Source organism: Perognathus longimembris, chromosome 1, assembly GCF_023159225.1.
Source record: "Perognathus longimembris pacificus isolate PPM17 chromosome 1, ASM2315922v1, whole genome shotgun sequence".
NCBI lineage: Eukaryota > Metazoa > Chordata > Mammalia > Rodentia > Heteromyidae > Perognathus > Perognathus longimembris.
In genome coordinates, this window is record NC_063161.1 from 157,031,276 (window position 1) to 157,048,091 (window position 16,816).

Consider the following 16,816-nt stretch of genomic DNA (forward strand, 5'->3'; position numbering starts at 1 on the left):
GCCCCCAGCAGCCTGTGCCCAGGAGCCTGCTCTATGCAGAGCCCTATCTAGGACTTGGAAGTGGTAGGGCAGCAGACAGGCTGCTTACCTGTATCAGCTCAAGGTGACGGAGGGAGACACGGGAACTGCTTATTTCCTGCACATGGCTGCATGTGTGATAAACAGAGTTGGGCCTCTCTGATTCTCCTAGTAGCTTGAAGACAAGTATTACTTACTTGAGGAGATTAAAAAAAAAAATAAGAGTCCCAGAGAAAAGAAATGACTTGGGCTGGGGATATGGCCTAGTGGCAAGAGTGCTTGCCTCGTATACATGAGGCCCTGGGTTTGATTCCCCAGCACCACATATACAGAAAATGGCCAGAAGTGGCGCTGTGGCTCAGGTGGCAGAGTGCTAGCCTTGAGCAAGAAGAAGCCAGGGACAGTGCTCAGGCCCTGAGTTCAAGGCCCAGGACTGGCCAAAAAAAAAAAAAAAGAAATGACTTGGCCGAGGTCATATACAGGTGCAGCACAGGAATAGCACTTTGTGATGCAGCTTTGGAAGCACCTCACATTGGAAGAAGATTGCACCCACACGCTTATGGGCTGAGGACTTGAATCCAATGCTCAGGAGGCAGAGCAGAAACACCCTCGGTATAATCACAACTGAAGCTGGGCTACAGTCCTGGGTACTGCCCTGTGAGCTGTGTGAGAGGCCAGGGATCTTGATGACAAGAAAGACCTGCCTCCTCCCTGAGAGGTCAGGAGACTCACTGACCCCGGAGTGTACAAAGTGGAACATGAAGTTGCTCTCTAGTGATCTGCGGAAGAGCTTCCATAGCGAAGTCAGTGCTAGAAAGTAAGGGAAGCCCTGGCCCAAGTCCAGGACATTCACTGGACCTTGTGACAGGGTTATTGTGGTAGTCGCTGGACCATTTAACCTGGTCAGAGAGCTGCCTCTACACCTGTGGCTCTTTCCATCATGGGTGGCCATGCTTGGGACTGTTCTAGAAAGCCACAGCTGTATAGGTCACAGCTGATCCTATGCTTTGAGAAGGAGGGGGGATACAGGAATTGTGGCAGGCACTGAACAATCAGCCCAGAGATTTCAATTTTCTTTTACCATGACCTGTGGTAAGATAATATTTACATCTTCAATCCCTTGGAACCCAAACACTGAAACATGCTTGTTTCCCTCCCTCCCTTCTCCTCCATTTTCTTTTCTTTTTTTTTTGCCAGTCCTGGGCCTTGGACTCAGGGCCTGAGCACTGTCCCTGGCTTCTTTTTGCTCAAGGCTAGCACTCTGCCACTTGAGTCACAGCGCCACTTCTGGCCGTTTTCTGTATATGTGGTGCTGGGGAATCAAACCCAGGGCTTCAAGTATAAGAGACAAGCACTCTTGCCACTAGGCTATATCCCCAGCCCCTCCTCCATTTTCTTAACAGCTAGGATTCCCGATGTGAGCCATGGCCACTGGGCTTCTGCGTTGAGTTGCATTCCACTGAGCTGTTCCGTTCCCAGCCAGCTCCCTACAGCTTCTGAACTCAGCTTTGAACTTGCAGAGTTCTCCAGCTTGTTCATCCTTTTCAGACACGGATGGTTTGGCTGGTTGATGAGCCTTCATCTTCAACCATCAAGCTTCACCACCCTTTGCTTACTTCCACTTTGGTTGTGGAAGAAATGGGCGAGCAGAAAAACTCAGGGACAGCGCCCAGGCCCAGAGTTTAAGCCCCACCACTGACCCCAAAACAAAAAACAACAAAAAGACAACAAAAAAAAAACAAAAAAAAAACCAAAATAACAACAACAAAACCCCAACCCTTCGTGCAAATATAAACCCTTGCACTTCTGGCCACTCATTCTCACAAGAGAGCACTGAGATACCTCAATGAGGAACAGCGTACCTTCTAGCAGTTTCCACTAGGATAACTGGGACTTTTACACAAACTTGGACACAATCCAAGTCCAGGTTACAACCAAAGGCATTATCTGGGGTCTTTTGGGCTGGTTGGTTTGTGATTGAGGCATGGCCCTCCTGCTTCTCCACATGCTGGGATTACAGGCTTGGGCTACCCTGCCCGGCTTAGACAGGTGTTTTAAGGAATTGCAAACTTGGAGGCACAAGGTCCAGTATGATTTGGATTATTGTCCTATCCCAGAGACAGGAAGAATGGCAGTGTTTAAGAAAGCAAAAAGCGTCGGGCACTGGTGGCTTGCTTCTGTAATCCTAGCTCCCGAGGAAGCTGAAATCCGAGTATCAAGGTTCAATGACAATTTGGGCAGGAGAGTCTGTGAGACTTTTGTCTCCAGTTAGCCACCAAAAAGCTGGAAGTGGAGCTGTGGCTCAAGTGGTGAAGTGCCCTCCCCACCCACCCCCTACCCCACCCACCCCCCACCCCACCCCAGTCACAGGACCACCACCAAGAAGACCACCGAGAGCCAGACAATCCGAAATGCAAAAGCAAGGCTTTATTCAGGCGGGCTGCAGCTCGGGCCTCGTCCTACACTCCGACGCAGGGGAGCTTAGGAGGAAGGCCCCAAGCTGAGATTTCACAGAGCTTATAAAGGCAAAAAACCACAAAGTTACAGCAATCAGGTGGTCAAGCAAGATTAGGATATAGGTACAAATCTGATTGGCTCAGGGCTAGAGACATTCCAGGGTGGTTAGAGTTAAGCATTCCCAGGCCGTTAGAGTTAAGCAGGGAGTTTCCTGACCAACTGGGCCCCAATAAGCTTGTTCTGCTAGCCGGGATAATTGGTGGCCTGGGTTACTCATAGTTTAAACAGTCAACAAAATGGCTACTGCCTCAAAAATGGGGTTTACTTCAACTCTACATTCCCCCCTTGATTTATGGACATGAAGCACAATCCTGTGGTTCACAACTCTTTGTCCAGAAGAGGTGTGTACCTACTTCGCTGTTCCATTAGCTGTATAGTGTTTAATCTGTCTTTCATGAATTGTACCAACCTATTTATTTAGAATAGAATGCAAGGTCCAAATGTCAGCAACAGAATAATAATCACCAAGGGTCCCAATAAAGTAGATATTAGGGTAGTAAGCCATGGAGAATAATTGAACCACCATTCAAACCAGCCTTGTCTTGACTCATGCTCTGTCTCTTCTCTAGTCCCTCTCTGACCTTAGCCATGTTATCTTTTACTATTCCTGAATGGTCAACATAAACACAACACTGTTTTCCTAATGCCGCACAGAGTCCCCTTTGTTGTAGAAAGAGTAAATCTAAGCCTCTTCTATTCTGGAGGACCACCTCTGATGATGATGTTAGAGACTCTTGGAGGTGAGAGATGGACTCCTCTATCCTTTTGATATCTTTATCTATAGCCATCTGTAGGTCATCATAATACCCTCTTTCTGCCACCGGGGTAGAATGTTCTCTCACTGCGAATGAGTCCACTGGCTCCAGCCATTTCAATGGAGTGGGTGAAGCGAATCCAGGTCACAACTCCGTCCACCCTGAGTGCGGTGGGAGTTGTCAGCAGCAGGATGTAAGGTCCCTTCCAACGTGGTTCCAGGTTCCCTTGTCGGTAGCGCTTTACTCAGTTGGTAGCGGGTATGGCTCAGGAGGAGGTCCAGTTTCATAAAGGGCCTTTAGCTTGGGCCAGATCTCTTGGTGGACCTGCTATAGGGCTCTGAGGGGGGATAAAAGCTCATAATAAATGCGATTGCAAGTTAGGAATTATGGGAGGGGATCCCAAACCTGATCCTAAGGCTACACATGAGCAAATCCAGGCTTTACCTACAAAACCATCTCAGCGAGGGAATCAAGCAGTTAAAGATATTTACATGAGATCTTTCTGGTTAACATTTAGATGACATCACATAAGTCCCTTAGCCCTGCAGATGCAGGTACAGATAAACATAGTTTTACACCGAAGCCCCAATTCTGACCCTATTTATATTATAACCAATTTGATTACATACCAACTTTACTCATAAGCTCTAATTTTAAGACATATGATACCGTTTGCTACATACTCAAACTTTTTAGTCTAAAGGGAATCACTTGTCTTCCAATTTTTTTTCTAAAGTCTTTCCTTATCCCCACTCATGCCCTCTTCTACTTACTCAGACCATCAGCGACTTACTTGAATATTCTGTGACAATTGCCTTACTTCTGAAATTCCTTTTTTTTTTTTTTTTTTGCCAGTCCTGGGCCTTGGACTCAGGGCCTGAGCACTGTCCCTGGCTTCTTCCCGCTCAAGGCTAGCACTCCGCCACTTGAGCCACAGCGCCGCTTCTGGCCGTTTTCTGTATATGTGGTGCTGGGGAATCGAACCTAGGGCCTCGTGTATCCGAGGCAGGCACTCTTGCCACTAGGCTATATCCCCAGCCCCTGAAATTCCTTTTTTATTTAGAGAAAGCCATTTTGTTTTCTCTATCCCCTTTTCCAAGGCTTTCTATACTAACTTTCCTCTTTACATTTCCTGGGGCTTCTTTGCTGCTAGAATTTTAAACTGTTCTTTTCCTCTGGTTAGTGGAATCAGGTTTATCTTAACTACATCAAGGCGATTTACTGTGACTTCACCCACAGGCTCTTGGGGAAAACAAAGATGGGGCCAGGGTCAGTCTGATGGGACTGCTGCTCCTAAGAAGCCAGACCAGAGCCAACTATCATGAGTTACTATTTTAGAGTGGATTTCTCCAGTTTCCAGTGCCTCTAAGTGCCTAAGGTTGGCCAGTGGCATCTGTAAGATCCACCGCCAGGAGGGCTCCAGTAGAATGTCACACCTTCTACTGGGTTACCTGCAACTTTCTCCATAGACCGGTTAGAGAAGCTTAACCTAAAGCTTAACTTTAGTCAAAACTCCTAGTATTTTCCTGGTTCCTTCTTAAGCACACTAGCTTTTGTAGGCTGGCACATCACTGAATATCAAGACAGCTTTAGGCAATGTCCTTTGGCCATAATTTTTCCAGGGCAATAACTTTCAGTAATCAAATATTTCCAATAAGGCTAGGATTATTATTTTATTTGTTTGTTTGTTTTGTTTTTTTTGGCCAGTCCTAGGCTGTGAACTCAGGGCCTGAGCACTGTCCCTGGCTTCTTTTTTGCTCAAGGCTAGCACTCTGCCACTTGAGCCACAGCGCCACTTCTGGCCATTTTCTGCATATGTGGTGCTGAGGAATCGAACCCAGGGCCTCATGTATACGAGACTAGCACTCTTGCCACTAGGCCATATCCCCAGCCCAGGATTATTATTTTAAAATGACTCTTGTTCCTTGATCTTGAAAGGGGAGCTGATGGGCGAAGATCATCCATCTTCTGTAACTTCTTAGGCTGACTCAGGGGCGTTGATCTTACCTAGCCAGGAACTTATAACCTTAGTCTACTTTACCAAGCAGCTACAGGATCCGATGTCCATTAGGAGCTTTACTCTAAACTGGAAATTACATTTAGCATTTAACTTTTAACTATACAGACTTCTTTTTGGGCTACTGCAGTGTAGCCTTTTAACATTCTAGTTTGTAAAAGCTTTTTCCTGACTGGCTGGGGAACTGATCTCTGATGACCTAAAAAATGCCTACATTACCTTTGCAGGCCTTTAACGGATCCTAATAGGGACACAATCTCAGGTTTACAAGCTTTCTTTCCTGAACAGAGGTAACGGCTCAAAATTCACTGCCAGTTAGGGCTTTGAGCAGATGCAGAGGGTTGGGATTTTAAACTATCCTCCCATTTGACAAACTTACCCTTACTACCTTCTACCACAGATGATCGGCAAGTTCCTGCCCAGTAGACAGACATGGGCATTAGAAAGGCATGCTTACAAATTATTTTTCTAGTACTTCCCGGCTTTGAGTAACTTTTGAAAGGCCAAACAGGAGTGACTCTAGGATCTAACACCATCTCTGTCATCTAAGCAGTGGCTTACTGCCTCTGGATGCTCCATCACTTTTATCCCAGGAGTGACTTTTTACTGGACTTGGACTCAGGGCCTTAGTGCTGTCCCTTAGCTCTCCAGCTCAAGACTAGCACCCTACCACTTTGAACCTCAAAGCAACTCACGACTCTGTTCCCAGCACTCTGCTGGCCAACTAGAGACGAAGACTCTCACAGGGACCTTTCTCTGCCCGGGCTGGCTTCGAACTGCAGATTTCAGATCAATGAGTCTTAAAAGAGGTCACTTTACTGCAATTAAAAGCAACAGGGTGGTCCATAAAGAAGTAGTTTTTAAGCATGCTCTTACCTGGAACTTATTAAGGGCCAATGTTACATTGACAAACTTGTAGGAATCATCTGTCCTTCTCTGTGGGCCTGCTGGAAATTTTTTACCAAAAACCCTACAAACAAACTGGAATGGCAATTAAACACTCATTTTGGTAGCCATCATTTTCTTTTATCTAACTTTAAACAAACATTTAGGACAAGTTTTATTTCCAAATCTCATATCTAGAAATCCATTTTTAAAAAAAATTTAGAGTCTTTAACATTTACCCTTTAGCATTCTGGTTGCTCCTTTTTACTTCCAAATTCTTTATCTAGAAATGCACTCTTGATTTCCAAAGCCTTTTCCTAACCTGTGCTTTAACACTATCACTTTAGCTTTTATCTGCTTTGGAAAAACTCTGAAGCTTACAGGCATTTTGAAACCAGTACCGCCCTCTGGGCTGCCTGTTTTACGAGGCAAGCACTTTACCACTAGGCCATATTCCCAGCCCATGGGCTGCCTGTTTTAAAAGAGCTTTTATTTTTCTTTAGTCCCAGTTACTGCAAGACCTTTGAACTCAAATGACAATTTTTCCTTAATGCAAGAATTACAATTACAGGGGCTGGGGATATGGCCTAGTGGCCTAGAGCGCTTGCCTCGTATACATGAAGCCCTGGGTTCGATTCCCCAGCACCACATATACAGAAAATGGCCAGAAGGGGCGCTGTGGCTCAAGTGGCAGAGTGCTAGCCTTGAGCAAAAAGAAGCCAGGGACAGTGCTCAGGCCCTGAGTCCAAGGCCCAGGAATGGCAAAAAAAAAAAAATTACAATTACAAAATTAGAAAGACTTATCCATTCAGCTTTTTAATAAATTAGTGAGAAACATTAGCTCGTTTTGAGTTAATGAGAGTTTACTTCTATCCCCATTAGTTTAATATATATCCTTTAAAATACTTGCCTGATTATATGTAACTTAAGATAGTTGGGAGTTTTGAAGCAGAGTGGGGGTTCGCTGTTATGCCCAAGTCACGAGAAGACCACCAAGAAGACCACCGAGAGCCCAACATTCCGAAATGCAAAAGCAAGGCTTTATTCAGGCGAGCTGCAGATCGGGCCTCGTCCTACCCACCGACCCAGCGGAGGTTAGGAGGAAGGCCCCGAGCTGAGATTTCACAGGGCTTATAAAGGCAAAAAACCAAAGTTACAGCAATCAGGTGTTCTCAGGACTAGAGACATTCCGGGGTGATTAAGCATTCCCAGGCGGTTAGAGTTAAGCAGGGAGTTTCCTGACTAGCTGGGCCCTAATGAGCTCGTTCTGCTAGCCAGGATAATTGGTGGCCTGGGTTTGCTCTCAGGGCCTGCTTATCTCAGGTTCCCGTAGTAAAGTGGGGCCTGACTTCAAAATGGCTTTAGTCTGGCTCTTCATCGCTACAATGAAACGGGGTCCCCCCCAAGGGAGGGGATTCCTGGTTCTCCCAAGAGTCCACAACACAGTCTCCAGCTACAAGATGACAAAAAGACCGATTTATTGGGGAAGTAAAAAGTGAACCAAAAGTGAACCCACCGGCCTTGGTCGCAGCCCAGACTCCGGAGCCGAAGCTGCCCACCCCGTGTGCAGGATCAGGGCCCAGACTCGGGAGCTGGAACCGCGTGCACATGTGGCCTTCCAGCCTGGTTATAAGGCAAGCATCACAGTCAAACTTGCCACACGCAGGTGACCAATGAGGATACAACACTTACAGAGCATTCTAGGCCACACGCAGGTGGCCAATAGAGTTACAGTCTGTCTCATAGTATCTATTTGGACCAACCTATCATTGTAGTTAGAATTGGCACATAGATTTGACATCAGGTGGATACGCCTACCCATGGGAGGGCACAGGTTCCCTTGAAGCTCCCAGGCCTCAGGTGGTCAATTTACATAAATTACCATAATAAAGGGGAGCTTCCCTGGATAGGGTGGGGGAGAGCTTAGTGAAGATTGAGTTGGCTTCTGCTCTAATCTGAGCTGGAGTCAACCTGAAGTCCCTCCACAGTTAATGATGGCACTGGCCAGATCTGACCTCCCTATTACAGTTTTACTATTACATCACAGTATACACATAAAATTCAGTATCTGAATCATTAAACTGATACCCAAAACAACTGTAACAAAATTACTTTTAACAGTGTTCACCAGAATTACAAACACAAGAAATCCAGTCAGCACTGAGGGACTAGGACGACTCCATCTTGAAACTGCAACCATCTTGTTGTTTGTGTTGAGCTAAGAATAAACCAACCGGCCATAAAAACCCATTTCCTGAAACCAACTGGCCATAAAAACCCATTTCCAGGATGGCCCAGCCAGTTCGGGAACGTTCCAGATACTTTGACCACCCTGGAATGTCGTCGGACCAATTTTAGAGACCCCCCTAGCCCCGAGTCAATCAGATTTGTCCTCACACCCCAATCCTGCCTGTACCTGGTTTATGTAACTTTGTGATTTTTTTCCTTTAAATACCCATGTAAAACTCTGCTCGTGGCCTTCCTCCTAACCTCCTCTGTGTCAGTGGGTAGGACAAGGCCTGAGTTGCAGCTCGCCTGAATAAAGTCTTGCTTTTGCATTTCAGAACATCTGGCTCTTGGTGGTCTTCTTGGTGGTCTACTCATGACATGGGCATAACAGCACCTTTTCTTTTTCTTTTTTTTTTTTTTTTTTTTGCCAGTCCTGGGCCTTGGACTCAGGGCCTGAGCACTGTCCCTGGCTTCTTTATTTGGTTCAAGGCTAGCACTCTGCCACTTGAGCCACAGCGCCACTTCTGGCAGTTTTCTGTATATGTGGTGCTGGGGAATTGAACCCAGGGCCTCATGTATACAAGGCAAGCACTCTTGCCACTAGGCCATATCCCCAGCCCCACCTTTGCTTTTTCAATACATCCAAATTGCAAAAATAGCACAGGAATTGAATCACATCATATAAATAAACTTTTTTTTTCTTTTTTGGCCAGTCCTGGGCCTTGGACTCAGGGCCTGAGCACTGTCCCTGGCTTCTTCCCGCTCAAGGCTAGCACTCTGCCACCTGAGCCACAGCGCCCCTTCTGGCCGTTTTCCATATATGTGGTGCTGGGGAATTGAACCGAGAGCTTCATGTGTAGGAGGCAAGCGCTCTTGCCACTAGGCCATATTCCCAGCCCCATAAATAAACTTTTTAACCATTTAAAAAACTTCAATTTTTAGTACCTCTCAAGGGGCAGTTTTAGAAATTCCAGTCACATAATTCATTTTTACCACAAGGTTTCCAAAGTTCACCTGAAAACAAAGAGACAAAATGGCCTCCCCCATGGCTGTCCCACCACGTGGAGTAGCTACACAAGCAGTTTTGTTTTTTTTTTTAACAGTGACAAACCTTTATATCCAAATTTCTGATATTTAGCAGTGAAGGAAAATAAATTTCAAGTTCCCAATGCCCTTTGCTAAATCGGGTAACTTGATGACAGTGCAGATATCTTAGTTTATTAAGATACCCACTGTTTTTTTACTGTAAATTAAAAAACCCTTAGAAATCCTTTTTTAACTCTAGTTCTTGTTTTTTAAAAACAATGCACTAATCTTTAAAAACATTTGGTAATGCCCGAACTTGATGGCTTTCTGAAGGTTAAGCTTAAACTCACCCATTTTTGTATCACCCAGTCACATTTATACATATACATACACGTGCGTGTGCACACATATACATACATACTCATACACAAATATTTGTTTCAAAATTTAAAAGTGTGCAAAATAAATACTGGCCATACATTTTTTAGGGGCAGGAGGTATTTTTGCCAATCTTACTCTTGCAAAAACCAGAATTTAAAATAAAACCTTTAATAAATGATTTTAGCATTCTCCAGCCTCATTTTCCAGGGCTTGATAATTTTAGCAAAACATTTTAGCACACCAAATAATTTTCTGCTTAAGAAGGCTGGGTGGGGGTCCCCCAGAGTTCTTTTTGCGGACACGCACACTCTGATTGTGAGCTGTCGCCTGTACATCTTTCCAATGAGCTAAACATAAATCCAGGGGGCTAAGGGAGTCTGTCCCATTTTGTCTGTCACAGTCAGGAGATACAGAAAACAGAGAAGAACAGTCCAGACCAGTCCTCTAGCAATACAGGCAATTTTTCCTTTTCTGCAACACAATCTTTTCTAGTTTCCCATTGGATTTACTTTTCCTTCTTAACGGCCACACTTTGGTTCTGAGCTATCTCCTTAACCTCCTTCCAGTGAGCTAGGGTCACGTCTAGGGGGCTAGATGGGACATTGCCCATGGCTATCAGTCTCGTCAGTTGTTCAGTCCACAAAATAACAAGAGGTAAAACAATTCCAATAAAACAGAAAAGACAATACACACAGGCCTGATATTTAAAAGACTTACAAAATGGAGATCAACCAAGTTGATCCACTGGCTTCTGTGAAGAAATAGAAGGAGCAGACCCACAATCAAGGTGGGCTGGGTAAGCCTCGGTTAGGAGGCCCTCCCGGTCAGTTCCAGCCAAAAATCGAACTGACTTGCACCCTACAAGTATCAAGGTGGGGTCCCAGGGGTCCCCCTTCAAGGGTGGAGGATCTGGGAAGTCCAGTTCCTCCAGGATTGTAGTGCAAGCACATCCGCTTTGACAATCCCTTCAAGAAATACGAGTCAGAACAGCCGTCCTCAAGAAGAGAAACGAAAGCAAAAAGACAAACAGACAAATGACAGGACGAGACAAATCAACAGCACTGTTTTCTTACCTTCAGGGTCTGGTGTCTCAGGGGTCTCTGGAGGCTATCCCGGACGAGCACCCAGGCTGAAGTGCCCCCACACACGTCACAGGACCACCACCAAGAAGACCACCGAGAGCCAGACGTTCCGAAATGCAAAAGCAAGGCTTTATTCAGGCGGGCTGCAGCTTGGGCCTCTTCCTACACACCGACACAGCGGAGCTTAGGAGGAAGGCCCCAAGCTGAGATTTCACAGAGCTTATAAAGGCAAAAAACCACAAAGTTACAGCAATCAGGTGGTCAAGCAAGATTAGGATACGAGTACAAATCTGATTGGCTCAGGGCTAGAGACATTCTGGGGCGGTTAGAGTTAAGCATTCCTAGGCCGTTAGAGTTAAGCAGGGAGTTTCCTGACCGGCTGGGCCCTAATAAGCTCGTTCTGCTAGCTGGGATATTTGGTGGCCTGGGTTACTCATAAACAGTCAACAAAATGGCTACTGCCTCAAAAATGGGGTTTACTTCAACTCTACAGTGGAAGAGCACCAGTCTTGAGTGAAAAGGCAAAGGCACAGTGTCCATGCTTTGAGCTCAAGCCCTGCTACTCAAACAGTAAGAAGAACCCCCCCCCCAAAAAAAAAAAAGGAAAATGTACCTGAATAGACGGATCCAGGCCTGCAGTCCCCACCTCCCCGCTGCCTGGGATCCAGCCCGGGGGAATGTGTGGGCCTACAGTGTGCGACCAACCTGATGTGTGGCCCAGGAGTGAGATGGGGCCACCTGGTCTGGGAGGGGCAGGAGGAGCTGCAGGGATCTGGCAGGGCGACAGGGGTTAGGCAGTGTGAGAGCTCTGATATGTGTGAACAGCTGAGGACAGCCGGAGCCTCTGGTCCTGAGACAGGACACTTTTCTTGGTGTCACCGCGGACTGCGGCTCCGGGCTGGGAAAGGACAGGGGGAGACCCTGTCAGAGGGAAGACCTTGTCATTGACCTCATTTCTCCTCCAGTCCTCTGTCGCCCCCCGCTGGATTACAGGACGGAGCCTGAGGTCCTAGGGAAGTTGAGGAGCCCTTACTGGGGCTTCCGATCCAGGAGAAAAGTCAGAGGTGAGGCTGAGGGTCTCAGATCTGCACATTCTCTGGTGAGATGTTTCCCTCCTCCCTCAGCACCCTGAGGCAGGGCCAGGAGGAGCCCTGACTGCTTGAATCAGCTCCCGCCTCAGTGTTTGCTCTTCTAAACATTCTATGCACTCACACACACACACACACACACACACACACACACACACATGCGCGTGTCATGAGAAGCCCTGGTACCTGACTTGCAGACCAACCTGGATTAACACAGGAGACCTGTTCCCTTCCCTTGTAACCACAAAAATAATAAATGAATTTAACAGGCAAGCATATTGAGTCTTTAATCAATGTGATAGACTGACACCGATTAAAGACTACAGACTACAAAATAGTCTGTATAATACAGGACCGGCATGGTAGAAAGTGTTCTAATGCATGTTTCACCCACATGTGTCTTCCCTGTGACTGAACACAACTAGGAAGAAAGTGATTAGAAAGAAACTGAGGAAAATGCTCACAAACTGCTGTCTCAATGGTAGGATAACTGGCGATTCTGGTTTTAAGTTATCTCTTTCTACTTTTCTATGTTTATGTGGGGGAGGATTGAAGAAATTTTTCCCCTTTATTTATTTATTTTGGTGGTCATGGGTCTTGAACTCTGGGCCTGGGCGCAGTCCCTGAGCTCTTCAGTTCAAGGCTAGTGCTCTATCACTTGAGCCACAGCACTCCCGAAGAAAAATTTTAAAACATAATTTTATTATTATTAAGGTGTTGAACAGAGGTGTTACCATTTCATAAGTCACGTAGTTAGTAATTCTTTTATTTTGTGGGGGGGGCATTTTTTCAGCACTACTGCTTTTTGTTGTTGTTTCGTTTTTGCCAGTCCTGGGGATTGAACTCTAGGCCCGGGAACTGTCCCTGAGTTCTTCAGCTCAAGGCTAGTGCTCTACCACTTAAGACACAGTGCCACTTCCGGCCTTTTCTGTTTATATGGTACTGCGGAATCAAACCCAGGGCTTCATGCATGCTAGTACTCTACCACTGGAGCTATAGCTCTACTGGCAGTTTGATGGTTAACTGGAGAGAAGAATCACATGGACTTTCCTGTGTAGGCTGACTTTGAACTGTGATCCTCAGATCTCAGACTCCCTAATAGGTAGGATTCTAGGCATGAGCCACGGGGGGCTGGCATTACACTGAGGACTTTCTAGGATTTGGATTACTTTTCACTTCTGCCTTCTCTGAATTTAGTGGTAAGTCTCTTTTCTGCCAAGGGCCCCTTGAATATTACAGCACTCATGGGCCATAGGAGATTTTCAATGCATGCAGGCAGTGGAGGTCAGTCAGCAGAGATGCCGGTGGGCGGGACTTCCCCTTCCCCTGATAGCACCCGCTGCACTGAATTCCTGGACCAGTCCGTAAAGTACCAGCACCCCACAGCGTCACGGATCCAAACCCACAGAACTTCTGTTGAACTGGGGGTGCAGCATGGTTTTTTACAAATGAAGTGGGCATGTGCTGGAAGCATGGAGGGGGTCAGACACTGGGGTGAGGGGAGGGAACTGCCGGGTATGGACTGGCAGGGGGAGGGCAGAAGCGAGTGGAGCTGCACAGGTCACTGTGTGACGCAGCATCGTCATGGCTATATAAATATTTCATCATTTTATCAGGACGACTCTACCACTGAGTATGAGGAGCCTAGCATGGATTAGCTGCCCAATAAACGTCTTTATCTTTTCCATGTGTTTCTCGGTGAACTTTTGTTTGTGGTAGTACTTGTGCTTGAATACAAGGCCTGGAGCTTTCCAGGGAGACACGCTATCACGTGAGCCATGAACCCAGTCCTTCAGGAACTTTCTTGTGAACATGAATGAGTATCTTTTGCAGAAGTAGCAGCCTCAGTTAAAAGGACACCATTGGCAGGGTAATCCTAGCTGTTTCGGAGGCTGGATCTGAGGATCGTGTTCAAAGCCAGTCCAGGCAGCAAAGTCTGTGAGACACTTAATCGCCAACTAACCAGCAAAAAGCCAGGAGTGTTCAAGTGGTAGAATGCCAGCTTGAGCAGAATTAGCTAATGGAGAATACCCACACCTTGTGTTCAAGTCCCAGTACCAGCAGGATAAAAAAAGGACACCACTGTGTTCATCAGTTTATTCTCAGCAGCTGGTGCACAGCCATCTAAAAACAAGTATACACTGTTCTCTACCTCAGCGAACATCTACTGAGCTCTGTTGTGGGCCATTCCAAATGCTGGACACACACACACAGAGGACGGGTTCCTTTCCATCCCCTCGCAGTGCAAAACCTCAGGAAGGGCCATTTAAACCGTGTGAACCTTAACAAAGAGTCCATACAAGGGCTGGGAGTATGGCCTAGTGGCAAGAGTGCTTGCCTTGTATTCATGAAGCCCCGGGTTCGATTCCCCAGCACCCACATAAAAAATGGCCAGAAGTGGCACTGTGGCTCAAGTGGCAGAGTGCTAGCCTTAAGCAAAAAGAAGCCAGGGACAGTGCTCAGGCCCTGAGTCCAAGGCCCAGGACTGGCAAAAAAATAAAAAAAAAAGAATCCATACAGATCAATAGTAAAAGATCAATCACAATGAGGGGGGAAAGTGAGCCAGTCTTTGAGAAACTCACACCACAGAACGGAGAGAAGTCCGGGATAGGGGTGTGTGCAGCTCCTGGCTCTTAACTTTCCTGTGGTCCTCTGTCGCCCCCACCTGGATTACAAACTAAAAGCATGGGCCCTGCGGAGGTTGAGGATTACATGCTGAGGTAAAGGGGGGGTCCTCCTCCATGAGGAAGCAGGGTGCACTGAGAGGTCACATTGGAGGTCTCAGACCCGTACACTGTCAGATCAGATCTGTTTCTCCCCCCTCGGCACCTAAGAATCCTTGTCTGCTTGAATCCCTAGCCTCAGCCCTTGCCTTTTCAGACAGACAGACTGCACACTTCTCAGTCCCAGATTAAAAGTCACCTCCTCTCCCTCTCTGATTCCATACCAGGTGCTCCTGTGCCCCTCTTATCCCTAAGATCCTTAAGCCAGGGGCAAACTACTGGGATGTCTGCTGCCTTCACTCCACTGGCAGGACTGGAACTGGGGGTGTGTCCTGTTCACCTATCTCCAGCCTCTGACAGCTCACCTAGCACACAGTAGGTCTGAAATCCTGAATATTGATGACTCCAGGAAGCTGAGGGAGAGACTCTGGGACCCAAGAACCTCTCCTGAGCAGGAGGAGTGAGCCCTTGTAGGAACCACTTTTTGGCAACTTTCTCAGCCTCTGACTCATCATCATCTTCTTCTTCTTTTTGTGCCAGTCCTGGGGACTCAAGGCTTGCACTCTATTTCCGGCTTTTTCCATGTATGTGGTGCTGAGGAATCCAACTCAGGGCTTCGTGTATACGAGGCAAGCACTCTACCAGTAGGCCAAATTCCCAGCCCCTCTGACTCATTTTATGTATAAAATGGGATTGACATAACCATGCATGGTGGGTCATGTCTGTAATCCTAGCTACTTGGGATGCTAAGACTGAAGGATTGGGAAACTCCGATTGGAGGATTGCTACTCATTGAGGCCAGCCCTGGCCTCCACACCCCCCCCCCCCCAAAGGGAGATTCCCCTTCCATGAACAGCTGAGCATGGTGACATGCACCTGTCATGCCAGTTTCATCAGAGGCTAAGATCAGGAGGGTCATGGTGACAGGACAGCCCACACAAAGAAGTTTGCCAGGCTCCATCCAAACAGAAGGAGTTGAACACGGTGACATGCAGTTGTCATATCAGCTAAGACAGGAAGCATGGAAGAAGAGGATTACAGTCTAAGCACTAACCCAGGCAAAGAGTAAGGTGTTTGAAACCCTATCTCCACATAACCAGTGAGCAGTGTGGGAGGTGGAAGGCATGGCTCAGTGGTGGATTGTGTGCCTAGCAAGCATGAGGCCCTGAGTTCAAATCTGTTACTGTCAAAACAAAAATTCAACGGGACTGCTGTGTGTGAGAGAAGTACGAGATATGGGCCAAGCTCGCTGCTCTTCTGGGTGGGGCTGTTGGCTTTACTGGGGGAGGCCCAGAGAGGACCGGACAGGCTCATAGTCTCAAGGCATTAAGGAACAGTGGCCTGGACTTTTGTTCTGGGCTCGGGCCACCTCGATTTGCTGCTTAGCACTCCACCCTTCAGGTTGTCTCTCTGTCTGTTCCATTTGTCAACAAACACATACCAGACGACCGTCCTCGGCCAGGTCCCAACCCAGCTTTGTACCAATGACAGCACTGAGTTTCAGGAGGGAGCAGTAACTGAGGAATCCAACCCCTGGCTTCAGGCATGTTAGGCAAGCACTCTACCACTAAGCCACATCCCCAATTCTTCCCTGGCTGGATGCAAAATCATGTTTATGCTGCCTCCAGGTAATACCCAGACAGCCCCGGGGTGCTCTTCTTCAGAGTGCACATACCTACCTGCGGATACACGGATACACACCCACACGCGTAGCCCAAGGCTGTCCTTCGAGTCTCTTACCCTTTCACCTAAGGAATTGCAAGTCGTCCTGTATCAGTGCACGGAGAACACGTTTCCTTCGATTTATTAGCTGTGTGTGTGTGTGTGTGTTGGTATTGGGGCCTGAACTCAGGGCCCGGAAGCTTTTGGTTTTTGCACAGGGTTAGCCCTCGATAACTCTTCAGCCAGGCACTTTCCGGCCCGGGCTGGCTTCCAACCTTGGTCCTCAGATCTCGGCCTCCCGGTATCCGCCCGCGGGGTCCCGAGCTACCTTTTCACAGAGTTACCCTTACTGCAGTCTGCCCGGGGCCGCGAGGACCTGCGGACCCGGACTCCGCGGTTACGGGGGGTGGGGGCCTCCGTCCCGGCCGTCGGG